The sequence below is a fragment of the Prionailurus viverrinus genome, chromosome B3 (assembly GCF_022837055.1).
Source record: "Prionailurus viverrinus isolate Anna chromosome B3, UM_Priviv_1.0, whole genome shotgun sequence".
In the NCBI taxonomy this organism is placed as follows: Eukaryota; Metazoa; Chordata; class Mammalia; order Carnivora; family Felidae; genus Prionailurus; species Prionailurus viverrinus.
In genome coordinates, this window is record NC_062566.1 from 125616380 (window position 1) to 125633564 (window position 17185).

Below are 17185 nucleotides of genomic sequence, written 5' to 3' on the forward strand. Positions count from 1 at the left end.
AAAATGGAGGCACATAAAAAGAAGTTACTATGAGAAGCAAAGGAGCTGCTATGGAAATCAGAATGGACCAACACGCTGGAATATTTAGCAGTGTAATTGATCTTTGATCCCCTAGAACTCAGACATATAGGCCGTCCAACATATAATTTTCATTCATTTATTAGTTTGGTCATTGATTTAACAAATAAGTATTGAATCCCTAATATCTGTCTGGTTGTACTCTGTGCCTAGGATACAGTGGCGAAGAAATAGAGAGAAAATTTGTTTTGATTGTATGGAATTTATATATTATTAGGAAGAGAAAAGAAAACAATACCAAATTTAGACAACAAATAAATTATATTGTATTTCATAAATGTACGAGTGATTTAAAATAATAGCAAAAGGTGGACATAGGCAATGCTGTGAATCAAGAAGAGGGGTACAATTTTAACGAGGGTGATCAGGGTAAAAACATCAATAAAAATATTTGAAGGATGTATAGAAGCTATTCATATGGCAATCTGCAGCTAGAGAATTACAGGCTAAGAGATGAGCCAATGCAAAAACCCTAAAGTGTGGCCTTCCTTGAGGTATACTAAAAACAGTAAGGGAGCCAATCCAGCTGCACCAATACAGTTAAGGGAGGAGTAGTAAGAGATAAGGTCAGATAAGGCTTAAATTTCTAAATGAGACAGGAGAATTTTGGAAGAGGTTAATCTGAAGAGAAACATAATCTGACCTATCTGGTCTTTGGATGCCTCTGGGTGCTGTGTCATGCACAGACATTGCTCAGGCATAGTGAGGGAAGATAAGAGTAGAGTTAGGGAAATCATTTAGGTCATTGCAGTTATCTAGGAAAGAAATAATTGTGGTTTGGACTATGATGGTAGCAATGGATGAGGTAAAATAAGGTTCTGGATATTTTGAAGATTAAAATCAACAGGATTTCCTGATAGGACAGAAAGAGAGTAATCAAAAATGATACCAATGTTTCTGCCCCAAGAAAATTGTTAGGAAGGAGCTGCTATTGTCTAATATGGCAGGGGCACCTGGGTGGCTCAGTCCGTTGAGCATCCGACTTTGGCTCAGGTCATGATCTAGTGGTTCATGAGTTCAAACCCCATGTAGAGCTCTATGCTGACCGCTCAGAGCCTGGAGCCTGCTTCAGATTCTCTGTCTCTGTCTCTGTCTCTCTCTCTCTGCCCTCCCTCACTCACATTCTGTCCCTCTCTGTGTCTCTGTCTCTCTCTCTCTCAAAAATAAATAAACATTAAAAAAATAAAATGGGAGATGCTGCACTTGAAGCAAGTTGGATCAGCTAAACTTGAGAGGTTATTAAATTATCCCAATGGTGGTGTTCAATAGTTGTATATATAAATCTGAAATTCAGAAGAGAACTCCAGAAGAAGGGATTCCAAACAGGTTGTATCTAAAGCCATGAACTTATACAAAATTATCTAATTTTTATATATTTTTATCTTATTTCAATTGAAGTACAGTTGGCACATATTATATTGGTTTCAGAGGTATAACATTGTGACTTGGCAATTATATACATTATAAAATACTCATGACAATAAGTGTAGTTACCATCGGTTATTATACAAAGTTATTACAATCTTACTGACTATATTCCCTATGCTGTACTCTTTTTTCTTAACTTATTTATTTTGAGAGAGAGAGAAAGAGAATCTGTGTTGGGGGAGGTAGAAAGGGGCAGAGAGAGAGAGAGAGAGAGAAAGAGAGAGGGAGGGAGGCAGGGAGGGAGGGAGAAAATCCCAAGCATGCTCCACATTCAGTGCAGAGCCCCACATGGGACTCCATCTCACCACCATGGGATCACGACCTGAGCCGATATCAAGAGTCCAAAACTTAACTAGTTGAGCTATCCAGTCCCCTCACTGTAGTGTATAGTTTTAATCCTTGTGGCTTATATTTTATAACTGGAAGACTGCACCTCTGAATCCCCTTCACTTATTTTGTCTATACCACGCCAAACGCTATCCTCTAGCGACCACCAGTTTGTTCTCTATTTTTGAGTTTGTTTCTGGTTTTTGTTTGTTTCTTATTTACTCATTTGTTTTGTTTTTATTTTCCACGTACAAATGAAATTACATGGTATTTGTCTTTCTCTGTCTGATTTATCACACTTAGCATAATACCCTCTAGGTCTATCCATGTTGTCATGAATGGCAAAATTTTATTCTTTTTTGTGGCTAAATAATATTCCAGTGTGTGTGTGTGTGTGTGTGTGTCTGTGTGTGTGTGCGTGTGTACACACACACACACACAGACACACACACATATACATATATATCATCACATCGTCTTTAACCATTCATCTATCCGTAGTCACCTGACTGCTTCCATATCTTTGTTTGGTAAATAATGTTTCAATACACATTACGGTGTCTGTAATCTTTTTGAATTAGTGTTTTTATTTTCTTTAGGTAAAATCCAGAAGTGGAATTTCTGGGTTATATTGTATTTCTACTTCTAATTTTTTGAGAAAACCTATACTGTTTTTCATAGTGGCTCTGCCAATTTACATTTCCACCAATGGTGCGTAAGAATTCCCTTTGTTCCACATTCTCATCAACACATGTTATTTCTTGTCTTTTTGATAACGGACATTCTGCTAGGTGTGAGATGATATCTCATTGTGTTTTTTTTTAATTTTAAATTTCTTTTAATTTACATCCAAATTAGTTAGCATATAGTGCAACAATGATTTCAGAAGTAGATTCCTTAATGCCCCTTACCCATTTAGCCCACACCGCTCCCACAACCCCTCCAGTAACCCTCTGTTTGTTCTCCATATTTAAGAGTCTCTTATGTTTTGCCCTCTCCCTGTTTCTATATTATGTTTGTTTCCCTTTCCTTATGTTCATCTGTTTTGTCTCTTAAAGTCCTCATATGACTGAAGTCATATGATTTTTGTCTTTCTTTGACTGACTAATTTCACTTCACATAATACCCTCCAATTCCATCCACATAGTTGCAAATGGCAAGATTTCATTGTATTTGATTGCTGAGTAATACCACTTCTTCTTTATCCATTCATCCATCAATGGACCTTTGGGCTCTTTCCATACTTTGGCTATTGTTGATAGCGCTGCTATAAACATTGGGGTGCATGTGTCCCTTCGAAACAGCACACCTGCATCCCGTGGATAAATGTCTGGTAGTGCAATTGCTGAGTCATAGGGTAGTTCTATTTTTAGTTTTTTGAGGAACGTCCATACTGTTTTCCAGAGTGGCTGCACCAGCTTGCATTCCCACCAACAATGCAAAAGAGATCCTCTTTCTCCGCATCCTCGCCAACATCTGTTCTTGCATGAGTTGTTAATGTTAGCCATTCTGACAGGTGTGAGGTGCTATCTCATTGTGGTTTTGATTTGTATTTCCCTGATGATGAGTGATGTGGGGCATTTTTTCATGTGTCAGTTGGTCATCTGGATGTCTTCTTTGGAAAAGTGTCTATTCATGTCTTTTGCCCATTTTTTCACTGGATTCTTTGTTTTTTGGGTGTTGAGTTTGATAAGTTCTTTATAGATTTTGGATACTAACCCTTTATCTGATATGTCATTTGCAAATATCTTCTCCCATTCTATCAGTTGCCATTTAGTTTTGCTGATTGTTTCCTTCGCTGTGCAGAAGCTTTTTATTTTCATGAGGTACCAGTAGTTCATTTTTGCTTTTGCTTCCCTTGCCTCTGGAGATTGGTTGAGTAAGAAGTTGCTGCGGCCAAGATCAAAGAGGATTTTGCCTGCTTTCTCCTCAAGGATTTTGATGGCTTCCTGTCTTACATTGAGGTCTTTCATCCACTTTGAGTTTATTTTTGTGTATGGTATAAGAAAGTGGCCAGGTTCATTCTTCTGCATGTCGCTGTCCAGTTTTCCCAGCACCACTTGCTGAAGAGACTGTCTTGATTCCATTGTATATTTGTTCCTGCTTTGTCAAAGATTAGTTGGCCATACGTTTGTGGGTCCATTTCTGGGTTCTCTATTCTGCTCCATTGATCTGAGTGTCTGCTCTTGTGCCAGTACCATACTGACTTGATGATTACAGCTTTGTAATATAGCTTCAAGTCTGGAATTGTGATGTCTACAGCTTTGATTTTCTTTTTTAACATTACTTTGGCTCTTTGGTGTCTTTTTTGGTACCATACACATTTTAGAATTGTTTATTCTAGGTCTGTGAAAAATGCTGGTGCAATTTTGATAGGGATTACATTGTATATATAGATTGTTTTCGGTAGTATTGACATTTTAACAATATTTGTTCTTCCTATCCAGGAGCATGGAATCTTCTTCCATTTTTTTGTGTCTTCTTCAAATTCTTTCATAAACTTTCTATAGTTTTCAGTGTATAGATTTTTCACCTTTTAGTTAGATTTATTCATAGGTGTTTTAGGGTTTTTGGTTCAATTGTAAATGGGATTGATTCCTTGATTTCTCTTTCTGTTGCTTCATTGTTGGTGTATAGGAATACAACCTATTTCTGTGCATTGATTTTATATCCTGCAACTTTGTTGAATTCATGCTTCAGTTCTAACAGTTTTTTGGTGGAATCTTTTCGGTTTTCCATATAGAGTATCATGTCATCTACGAAGAGTGAAATGTGACATCCTCCTGGCCGATTTGGATGCCTTTTATTTCTTTCTGTTGTCTTATTGCAGAGGCTAAGACTTCCAATACTATGATGAATAAAGGTGACGAGAGTGGACATCCTGTCTTGTTCCTGAAATTAGGGGGAAAGCTCTCAGTTTTTCCCCATTGAGGATGATATTAGTGTTGAGTCTGTCATATATGGCTTTTATGATCTTGAGGTATGATCCTTCTATCCCTACTTTCTTGAGGATTTTTATCAAGAAAGGATGTTGTATTTTGTCAAATGCTTTCTCTGCATCTATTGAGAGGATCATATGGTTTTTGTACTTTCTTTTTTTGATGTGATGAATCACATTGATAGTTTTGCAGATATTGAACCAGCCCTGTATCCCAGGTATAAATCCCACTTGGTCGTGGTAAATATTTTTTTTAATGTGTTGTTGGATCTGGCTGGCTAATATCTTGTTGAGGACATTTGCATCCATGTTCATCAGGGAAATTGGTCTATAGTTCTCCTTTTTAGTGGGGTCTCCATCTGGTTTTGGAATCAAGGTAATGCTGGCTTCATAGAAGGAGTTTGGAAGTTTTCCTTCCATTTCTATTTTTTGGAACAGCTTCAAAATAGGTGTTAGATCTTCCATAAATGTTGGTAGATTTCCCCTGGAAAGCCACCTGTCCCTGGTCTCTTTTTTGGGAGAGTTTTGATTACTAATTTGATTTCTTTTCTGGTTATGGGTCTGTTCAAATTTTCTATTTCTTCCTGTTTCCGTTTTGGTATTTTATATGTTTCTAGGAATTTGTCCATTTATTCCAGATTCCCATTTTATTGGCATTTAATTGCTCATAATATTCTCTTATTATTGTTTTTATTTCTGCTGTGTTGGTTGTGATCTCTCCTCTTTTATTCTTGGTTTTATTTATTTGGGCCCTTCCTTTTTCTTTTGGATCAAAATGGCTAGTGGTTTATCAATTTTGTTAATTCTTTCAAAGAACCAGCTTCTGGTTTCATTGATCTGTTCTACAGTGGGGTTTTTTTTGTTTGTTTTGTTTGTTTGTTTAGTTTTGATAGCATTAATTTCTGCTCTAATCTTTATTATTTCCTGTCTTCTGCTGGTTTTGGGTTTCATTTGCTGTTCTTTTTTCAGCTCCTTAAGGCGTAAGGTTAGGTTGTGTATCTGAGATCTTTCTTCCTTCTTTAGGAAGGCCTGGATTGCTATGTACTTTCCTCTTATGACTGCCTTTACTGCATCCCAGAGGTTTTCAGTTGTGGTGTTATCATTTTCATTGACTTCCATAAACTTTTTATTTTCCTCTTTAACTACTTGGTTAGCCCATTCATTCTTTAGTAGGATGTTCTTCAGTCTCCAAGTGTTTGTTACCTTTCCAAATTTTTCTTGTGGTTGATTTCGAGGTTCATAGTGTTGTGGTCTGAAAATATGCACGGTATGATCTCTATCTTTTTGTACTTACTTAGGGCTGATTTGTGTCCCAGTATATGGTCTATTCTGGAGAACATTCCATGTGCATTGGAGAAGAATATATATTCTGCTGCTTTAGGATGAAATGTTCTAAATATATCTGTTAAGACCATCTGGTTTAGTGTGTTATTCAAAGCTATTGTTTCCTTGTTGATTTTTGATTAGATGATGTGTCCATTGCTGTGAGTGGGGTGCTGAAGTCCCCTACTATTATGGTATTCTACCGATGAGTTTCCTTATGTTTGTGATTAATTGATTTATATATTTGGGTGCTTGCACATTTGGAGCATACATGTTTACAATTGTTAGGTCTTCTTGATGGATAGACCCCTTAATTATGATATAATGCCCTTCTTCATCACTTGATACAGTCTTTATTTTAAAGTCTAGATTGTCTTAGGGGCGCCTGGGTGGCACAGTTGGTTAAGCATCTGACATCAGCCAGATCACAATCTCGTGGTCCGTGAGTTCGAGCCCCACGTCAGGCTCTGGGCTGATGGCTCGGAGCCTGGAGCCTGTTTCCAGTTCTGTGTCTCCCTCTCTCTCTGCCCCTCCCCCATTCATGCTCTGTCTCTCTCTGTCCCAAAAATAAATTAAAAAAAAGTTGGAAAAAAAATTTTAAAGTCTAGATTGTCTGATATAAGTATGGCTACTCTGGCTTTCTTTTGTTGACCATTAGCATGTTAGATGGGTTTCCATTCCCTCACTTTCAAGCTGAAGGTGTCCTGTGGTCTAAAGTGGGTCTTTTGTAAACAGCATGTAGATAGATCTTGTTTTCTTGTCCATTTTGTTACCCTATGTCTTTTGATTCGGAGCATTTAGTCCATTGACTTTTAGGGTGAGTACTGAAAGATATGAATTTATTGCCATTATGTCACCTGTAGAGTTGGAGTTTCTGGTGGTGCTCTCTTGTCTTTCTTTTCTTTGGTGCTTTTGGTTTTTATTTATTTCTTTTTTTCCCCATCTTTTCTCCCCTCAGAGAGTCCCCGTTAAAATTTCTTGCAGGGCTTATTTAGCGGTCACAAACTCCTTTAATTTCTGTTTGGGAAACTTTTTACCTCTCCTTCTATATTGAATGATAGCCCTGTTGGATAGAGAATTCTTCACTGCATATTTTCCAGATTCAGCACCTTGAATGTCTCCTGCCACTCCTTTCTGGCCTGCCAAGTTTTTGTGGATAGGTGTGCTGCAAACCTGATCTGTTTTCTCTTGTAGGTTAAGGATTTTTTTTCCCTTGCTTATTTCATGATTCTCTCCTTACCTTAGTATTTTGTAAATTTGACTATGATATGCCTTGTTGATGGTTTTTGTTGATCTAATGGGAGTCCTCTGTGCTTCCTGAATTTTGTTGTCTGTCTCTTTCCCCCAGTTAGGAAAGTTTTCTGCTATGATTTGCTCACATAACCCTTCTACCTGTTTCTCTCTTTTCCTTTTCTGGGACCCCTATGATTCTGATGTTGTTCCTTTTTAATGAGTCACTGATTTCTCTAATTCTTAAAGCATGCTCTTTTGCCTTAATCTCCCTTTTTTTTCTGCTTCATTATTCTCCATAATTTTGTCCTCTATATCACTGATTCTCTGTGTTGCCTCATCCATCCTTGTCACCATGGCACCATTCAAGATTGCAACCCAGTTATAGCATTTTTTTTAATCCTGACTAGCTTTTACTTCCTTTATCTTCGCAGAAAGAGATTCTAATCTATTTTCGACTCTAGCTGGTATTCTTATTATCATGATTCTAAGTTCTGGTTCAGACATCTTGCTTGTATCTGTGTTGTTTAACTCCCTGGCTGTCGTTAATTCCTGCTCTTTCTTTTGAGGTGAATTCCTTCGTTTCATCATTTTGAAGAGATAACAGAAATTAATGGGGTACAAAATCTAAAATTTAAAAAATAAATTTATAAAATATTAAAATTAAAAAAAATTAAAAACCAACACTGACAAAAAATTGAATAAATGATGCTAGATCCCATGTGTGTTTTGTTCTGGGTGTTGAAAGGGACTTGATAGATTAGAGAAAAAAGGGGGAAAAGAAGAAAAAGGAAATCATTTGAAAATTAAAAAAAATGAATACACTGAAGTAGACTAAAATCAAGTGATGGAAGTAAAATAGAATTTGAAAAAAAACACAAAAATAATAATATAGTAGAAAATAATTAAAATAAATATTTTTAATAAAAATTAAAAATAAAAATGAATTTTTTTCTTTCTGTATTCAAGAAAAGAAAAGAAACAAAAAAGAGAAAAAAGAAAAAGGAAGAAAAGAAAATTGACAGGATGGACCAGCAGACTGAAATACGACTGAAATTACTTCATTTTCTCCTATAAGCCAAAATATGAAACACTTTATAGTCCATAAACTAAGAAGGTGTAGAGACTTATGTTCCTGAAGATCAAGGTTGGCCCAGTTGGGCAGGGCTTAGTGTACTGGCTTTGTTCTCCACTAGATGGTGGTGTTTAGCTTACTGGGGTGGATTGTTGTGGTGCTTGTAGGTGTTTATGCACAGGCACGGGAGTGGTGAAAATAGCGACCCAGTCTCTAGTATCAAAACTCTGTTTTCCCCGACCAGCAATCCCGCACCCATCCTTTGTCTTCAGCTTCCATCCATTCCGCACTTTTCCACAGTCCATGACCAAGCCCCAGGCAACACCTCCCTCCTGAGTTTTTCTCAGATGTGGCTGTTTTTCCCGACCCCTTACTTCTGAGGGACTGCGGTTTTGGTCCATTCTGCCCCTCTGCAGGAGGGTCTCACCGAGCAATGGCCAGGTGCCGACCACACCAAGGAACGTTTGCAGGACTGTGCTGCTGCCAATGCCCAGAGACTGTGGCCGGGTGCCAGCCTGCCCCAGAAAACAGTTCACAAGATAGTGTAGCTGCAGCATTTCTGGGATTATGGAAAATCACAACACACATCTGGCACCAGTTTTCACCCCCAAGGAGCTTGTTCTAGCACTAGAGAATGTGGTTGTTCTCCCGCATCCACTGGGCCTTGCCTTTGGGTGACCCACACACCACCCTCTACCAGGTATCCTTCCAGTAGGGGAACCACCTTTCCCCTGTGGTCTGAAGAACCCTGGACTTCACTTTGCTTCTGGGGATTCGCCCTTTCCACCAGAGCACTGCCAGGTATTGAGCTGTGGAGTTTCAGACTCTGTGCTCCCTGTTTATTGTCTTAAACCCTCTCCTTTATCCTTTCTCCTTTCTCCTTTCTCCTTTCTCCTTTCTCTTGTTTTAGTGCAGTCCCTGTGGCTGTTTCCATTTTTCCACTTCCTCTCCAGCTGCTTTTGGGAGAGGGGTGCTTTTCCCATTTCTCTCCTCCCTCCCCCTCTACCCCCCCATCTCAGTCCTCTTTCCACACGCAAAAGCGGCTCCCTGCCCTTCACAGTTTCTCTCTCCCCCAGTTCACCTCTCCACGCCACGTAACTGCTGAATTCTGTGGTTCAGGTTGTGCAGATTGTTGTGTCAATCCTCAGATCAGTCTTCTAGGTATGCAGGATAGTTTAGTGTTAGTCTGGCTGTATTTCATGGATGCGAGACACACAAAAAACTTCCATGCTGTTCCGCCATCTTGGCTCCTCCTCCTCTCATTGTGGTTTTGATTTCCATTTCCCTGATAAGTAGTGATGTTGAGCACTTTTTCACGTGTCTGTCCATCTTCTTTGGAGAAATGTCTATTCAAATCTTCTGCCCATTTTTAATTAGATTGTTTGGATGTTGATGCATAAGTTATTTATATATTTTGTCTAGTATCTTCTTATTGGATACATCATTTAAAAATATCTTCTTCCATTTCATAGGTCATCTTTTCATTTCGTTGACGGTTTCCGTCACTTTGCAGAATCTCTTTAGTTTCATGTTGTCTGAAATGTTTATATTTGCTTTTGTTTCCCCTGCCTGAGGAGACATCCAGAAAAATATTGCAAAGGGTAATGTCCAGAGTTTAATGCCTGTGTTTTCTCTTAGAAGTTTTATGGTTTCAGGTCTCACATTTAGGTCTATAATCTCTTTGGAGTTTGTTTTTGTGCATGGTGTTAGAAGTAGTGCAGTTTCATTCTCTTGCATGTGGTTGTCAGTTTTCCAGTACCATTTGTTGAAGGGACTGTCTTTTCCCCATTATATCAGTTCCTCCTTTGTCATAGATAAATTGACCACCTAAGCATGGGTTTATTTTTTGGCTCACTATTCTGTTCGATTGATCTATGTGTCCATTTCTGTGCTGGTACATATTGTTTTTATTACTATAGCTTTGTTATATAGATTGACATCTGGGATTGCTGGATGAAGTTATAAAGGGAGTTAAGTGTGGTCATCAAAGAGAAGAAGCTCTAAAACCACGAGGACCTAGGTTACAACAAAAAAACCTTTTATTTCCACTTCAGGTTGAAGTATATAAGTGAGAGAGATACAAGCAACTGTCAAAATCCCTATACTGGATTTGTCCCTTGGAATAAGAAGTAGTATGAGAGTAAGGGCTAAATGAAAGAGTCTCCAAAATAATGCCTGTTCCAAAGCCAATTAATGAAAAGAAAAATCAAATTTTAGCAATAGGCAATGTCACACGTTTTATGTCCATGATCAAAACTTGAAAGATGCAGAAGTTGTGATTTCCGGCAAAATACTATTTAATATTCCAATTTAGCCAATGCAAAAGACTTTGCAAAATGGCAGTAGGTTATCATAAGCTTAACCAAGTAGTAATTCCAATTACAGTAATGGTTGTGTATGTTGGTACAAATGAGTATAAAACCTCTGGAACCTAGTACTCATATTTTAATAGAAAAAAATACTTTATTTTTCTATATCTAGCTCAATAAATAGAAAGCATGACAGTTTCTTATCATCTGTACGGCACGTCCTCCTTGTTATATCTCTGAGATAAATTCTCCCAATCTGTACCACACTATAGCTCACAGACATCTTGCCCACATCAAACATCAAATGTCATGCTGGTCCACCACACTGGTGACCTCATGCTTACAGAATGTGTAGAGAAAGAAAAAAGCAAGCAGGTTGGATGCTTTTGTAAGACACATGAATTATTTAAGACTGGGAGAGTAAATCCCATGTATCCGAGAATACTGCTTTACACAGATAAATTTTGTTAAGAGGTAGCTAGGTCAGGGGTGCCTAGGTGGCTCAGTCAATTGAGTGTACGACTTTGGCTCAGGTCATGATCTCATGCTCCATGAGTTTGAGCCCTGCATTGGGCTCTGTGCTGACAGCTCAGAGCCTGGAACCTGCTTCGGATTCTGTGTCTCCCTCTCTCTCTGCCCCTTCCCTGTTCATAGTGTCTCTCTCTCTCTCTCTCTCTCTCTCTCTCAAAATAAATAAACATTAAAAACATTTTAAAAAAAGAGCTATCTAGGTCAGCCAGTAAAGAGATAAATATGGCTTAGTTATCAATAAATATGGATATTAATTCAGATAAATACATATTCAGGTACTATGTTTGTGGCCATAGATAAAAATACAAATAAATAGGACATAATTCTTAATTTCAAAGACTCAGAACTCAAAACCGAGAGAAACAGTATATCCAGCCATATTCAAAATAACTATATATATATGTTATATATATGTGTATATATATATCATTATATTACATTATACATTATACATTATATATATATTATATACATGTTATACATGTTATATATATATCATATGAAAAAATTCAGCCTGGAATTCAACCATTGATGGGCATAATCAACAAAAGACAATATCATAGACATTGATATAAAATTTATGAAAATGTAAAGACAAAGGCTTAATCTTATGAGCTGACAGAAAGAAATAATAAATTATGAAGATAAATAATTTTGAATTTCTTTACCAAGCCCATATGGAAGAAGAATGTGGGAGAAGCTGAATAAAGATAATGAAATTTAAATCAATTAACTTGACCAAAATAATTTTTTTACTTTAAAAGAAGAAAGTGAATATATTTCAAATCTAAAGACAAATATAGTTTGTCAACAGATAATCTCTACTGCAAAACTCAAAGCAAGAATAATTAAGAACTTAAAGAACAGTATAAATTATGGGAAGATAATTGGCTTTACATATTAGCAGAGAATTTGTTATGCAAAATATATATTAATAAAAGTAAGGCTATATACTGGAACAACATAAAAAACTTTTTTCTTTAAAATATTTTTAACCAATGTGTAACAGGAAAAGACATATAAGGATTAGGAAATAGTGTTATTTCCTCAGTCTTCGTTAATCTGAATTAAAAGATTTATCTGGAGTAAAAGAAGTTAATAAATACAGAAATATAATTACCAAAAGTTGTTTTAAAATAGAGATTGTCTAGATGATGTTCTATATTATATTTAAAACTGTACAGCAAAAGAAAATTTTGAAAAATAAATCTTGCTTACTGCAAATTTAAACCAATTATTTTCAAGTTTTTCTTGTTCAATAAGCTTCTGGCCCTAGGTGATTATTTTAGGGCAAGGAAATAAAAAGTTCAGCCTCATTAAATGTCAAATTAATGTACAATGACAACAATTAAAGGTAAATTTCCAGAATTGTTTAGATTTTGTACATACATACACAATACATATAAACACACATATATACGTTTGTATGTATGTGTACATATTTGTGTATATACTTATGTACATATGTATGTATATATAATGTGTATATATGTGTGTGTGTGTGTGTGTGTATATATGTGTGTGTGTGTATATATATATATTTACACAAAAAAAGAAACACAAGAATAGGACTTTGTGAGAATAACAGAAATGCTGCTTTTAACTATGGAATCAGATAATATATATATAATAGAAAGTAACCAAAAAGAATGAAACATTAAGGAATGTAGAATATATAGATAAAAATCACAATAAATGTATACATCTCAAACAGTATAGCATTGAGATATCTTAAGGATAATGGTAAGCAAAGCAAATAGAATTACTTTTAGATATAATTGCCATTTCAAATTTCAATTTCTAATTAACTTATTTACCCAGATTATTAGACCAATACATCAGGAAAATGCAATAGAGTGGGCCTGGACTATAACAATGTATTGACCATTTAACTCATAATAACATTATGTTTAGGAAGGAGAAATATGGCTAGATATAATAAAATAAGTTGGGTTTGTACTTGATCGAACAACTGAGACCAAAAAGCTTTGATTAATGGATTGATATCAAAATCAAGGGAAGTTTTAAGGGACATTCCCAGAATACTCTCTGTGGCCCTGTTCTATGCAATAGTTCAAGTAATAAGTTTTTTTTTTTTTTTTTTTTTTTTTTTTTTTTTAAATTTTTTTTTTTCAACGTTTATTTATTTTTGGGACAGAGAGAGACAGAGCATGAACGGGGGAGGGGCAGAGAGAGAGGGAGACACAGAATCGGAAACAGGCTCCAGGCTCTGAGCCATCAGCCCAGAGCCTGACGCGGGGCTCGAACTCACGGACCGCGAGATCGTGACCTGGCTGAAGTCGGACGCTTAACCGACTGCGCCACCCAGGCGCCCCTCAAGTAATAAGTTTTAAGATGGCATGCTTATCAACTTTGCAGAACAGAATCAGCTGGATGACAGAATCAGACTTTAAAAGCCATTTGTTCATTTATTCAACAATACTCCACAATTACTGTTAGATAGAATCACTTGTACAAGGTGAGGGAAAATCTATTAAGATGAATTTCAATAAAATTCCTAGTATGTTACTACACTTAGCACTAAAAGGTCTGATGCGTAACTCTTTCACTTGTAAAAATCACTTAGAAGCCTATCTGAAAGAAATGTTAGGTGTTACAGTTGACAATAAACTCAGTCAACCAACGGTATCTGTAGGTACCAAGAAACCTAATGTGGGTATAAACTATTTAATAGCTAGCTTAGATTGAAGTGGAGAAAGAGAGAATCAACTTTATGGGCCACGAAATGAAAAAAAAAAAATTCCAAAGAAACCTAAGAAAGTACTGTAAAAGTTACTAAAATACCTTTAAAAAATTTTTTTAGTGTTTATTTATTTTTGAGTGCAGAGAGAGACAGAACACGAGCAGGGCAACAGCAGAGAGAGAGGGAGACACAGAATCCAGATCGGGCTCCTGGCTCTGAGCTGTCAGCACAGAGTCCAATGCGTGGTTCGAACTCATGGACCGTGAGATCAAGACCTGAGCTGAAGTTGGGCGTTTAAATGATCTGCCCAGGCGCCCCCTAAAATAACTTTTTAAAAGACACATGTCAATAGATTCCCTGAAGAATGGTCACAAATATAAAAAATAATCTTTGTATTCCATAAACTGTTCTAAACATATGTGTACAAAAATAGTAGAAAAACAGCCAGAAAAATGAGGTAAATACCATTTGTGAATTTAGAGAAAGATTAAGCAACTCAGTACATTAAAGTATTATTCAATGATTTAGTACTCTCAGTGAACAAAGACATGTTTAGTATGAAATTGTACCACAATCAAAAAAAGAAATGTTTTATTATTCCTTTCTATAACTCTGCTCTGATCTCCATCAACCCAGTTAGGAGAAATTCAACTCAGCAATGTTTTTGGAGGTTTTTCCCCTTATAGCATTGGTGAAGGAAAGTTAGGGATATAAGTTGTGAAGAGCATTTAAAGAAGTATCTTCTGATCATATCTCACAGGTGTATTGTCGATATTCCCTTTAAGGTATGTGCTTTCACTGCTGCCTTGCCAAATTTGTGCAAGGAGTTTCCGTAGTGCCCAAGATTCAATTTTAATTATCTGTACTTGATGTTCTTCCCTATCAAATTGCCATCACTCTTAGATGCTGTGTGTTGGAACAGAGAATGTGTCTGTCACATTTAACAACTTTTCTGTAAACCCAGTTCTTTTCCACTTACCTAGGAAAAACTTAGGCAATATTTCAATTTGCCTTATATTGAGCCAATTAGATCACTTTCTACTTTTAAAATTCTGTTTTGGGGGGATTTTTGCACCACCATATTTTGAGCCCATTTTTCAAAAAAAAAAAAGTAAAAATGTGTTGTGACATTTATTTGCCTTCTCAGTGCATAGGAATTTTTTTTTCCTTTGGAATATGCAGTTCTATAGCTTTTATGAATAGGCACTACTACTTTCGAGATCTTAGAAAAGAGACCCAAAGACTTGGGCAGCCATCTTAGGCAAGTGGTGGGTAAACTATCAATAGCAAAATGATATTAAAAAAATAGGAGCTAAATATACAAATTCAGCCATGTAATGATAAGCATTGGGAAATTATTAACTTAATGTATCATGTAAGACATATGTACAGCACAGATACTGTACTATAAATTGGCTCATCATTTGATATCATTCTATATCTGTTAAACTGTGAAATAAAGGCCCATGTTATTTCTAAAGATGTATAATATTTAATACATACATATACATTAAGGATTCACTGTTTTTAATATTAGGTCAAAAGATTTTGGTGATTACAAATTTTATGTATTTTAAAAGCTGGTCAATGATTGACATATTTTGGATGACAAATTTACCACACCAGCTTTTAAAATACATCAAAATTTGTAATCACCAAAATCTTTTGACCTAACATTAAAAATAGTGAAAAATGATCAGTACAAAGAAAACTAAAAAAATGATGACATAAGTTCCAACTCTAACCAAAAAGGAATACAAAAAATTGAGTAAATATGTTCTTTGGGGCTTCATCTCTGAGTTTAAGGATTATTTCATTCTTCATTCTAGGTGTTGAAATAAACTGCAAGGGATATAGGTAAATAGAATCAACTTGTGAAATTAAAAAAAATTATTAAAAACAATATAACATTTTTCTTTTTTAATATTCCCCATGAATCTTTATCCTTTTTTTTTAATATGAAATTTATTGTCAAATTGGTTTCCATACAACACCCAGTGTTCATTCCAACAGGTGCCCTCCTCAATGCCCAATACCCACTTTCCCCTGTCTCCCACTCCCCATCAACCCTCTTTAATTTTTTTTCAAGTTTATTTATTTATTTTGAGAGAAAGAGAGTGAGCAAGTGAGCAGCGGAGGGTCAGAGAGAGAGGGAGAGAGAGAACCTTAGGCAGGCTCCGCACTGTCAGCACAGAGCTCAGTGTAGGGCTCAAACTGACAAACTGTGAGATCATGACTTGAGCTGAAGTTGGATACTTAATGGACTGAGCCACCCAGCCACCCCGACATTTTTCAGTTCTAAAGAAAGTTGACAATAATGAAAGGAATGATAACATTAAAACTCTGATGGATGGGTTTAAGTATATCATTCATAAAATTCCACAGCAAAATTGGGCCACAGAAGCTTTCGGATGCAAGTAGTAGAAAACTTCACATAGTGACTTAAGAATAACAGCACTTAATGATCTTAAATAAAAAGAGGCCCAGAGGTTGGCAATCCAGAGCTGGTACCACTCAATAATTTTACCGAGAATGTTCTGCTCCATTGTCTGCAGCTGGCTGCTTTTTTTGGCTATAGGCATGTTATGCCCAAAATTCGTGATCCCCAAAGACCACCAGGGAGCTCAGTCCGATGCAAAAGCAAAAGAGCCTTTATTCAAGCTTGCTGGAGCTCAATCCCTACCTGCACCGATGCAGCGGTGAGATACCGGAGAGAGAGCGCGAGTTTCAAAAGCACAAAAGGTTTCATAAGGATCATGGCCTTAGCCGATTGGCTGGGGAAGGGTCGTGGACTCAGCCGATTGGCTGCCAAAGTGTGGTCCCAGATCAGCAATTATCGGCATCACCTGGAACTTGTTAAAAACGCAAATGTTGGGCCTGGTGGTCACAGACCTACTGAATCAGAAACTCTGGGGGTGGGGCTCAGCAATCTATGTTTGAACAAGTCTTCCAAGAGATTCTGATGCACCTGAAGTTTAAGAACCACTGTGTCTGAGTATCTCTAACATGTTTGGCCTCAGTATATACAGAACGTTTCTCACTGGTCACCTATTAACCATTGGCTGTCAGCCTTGCTGTGCTACGTAAATACCTACCACCAAACATCATCCCCAGAGACTCTGATTAATTGGTTTGGGGAGGGGTAAAATGCTCCCAGGTCATTCTAAGCCTGGACAGGGTTGAGGGCTCCTGCCTCTGGCCCCTACCTGAGAGAAGCCCTCCCTCTTCTACTCACACTTTCC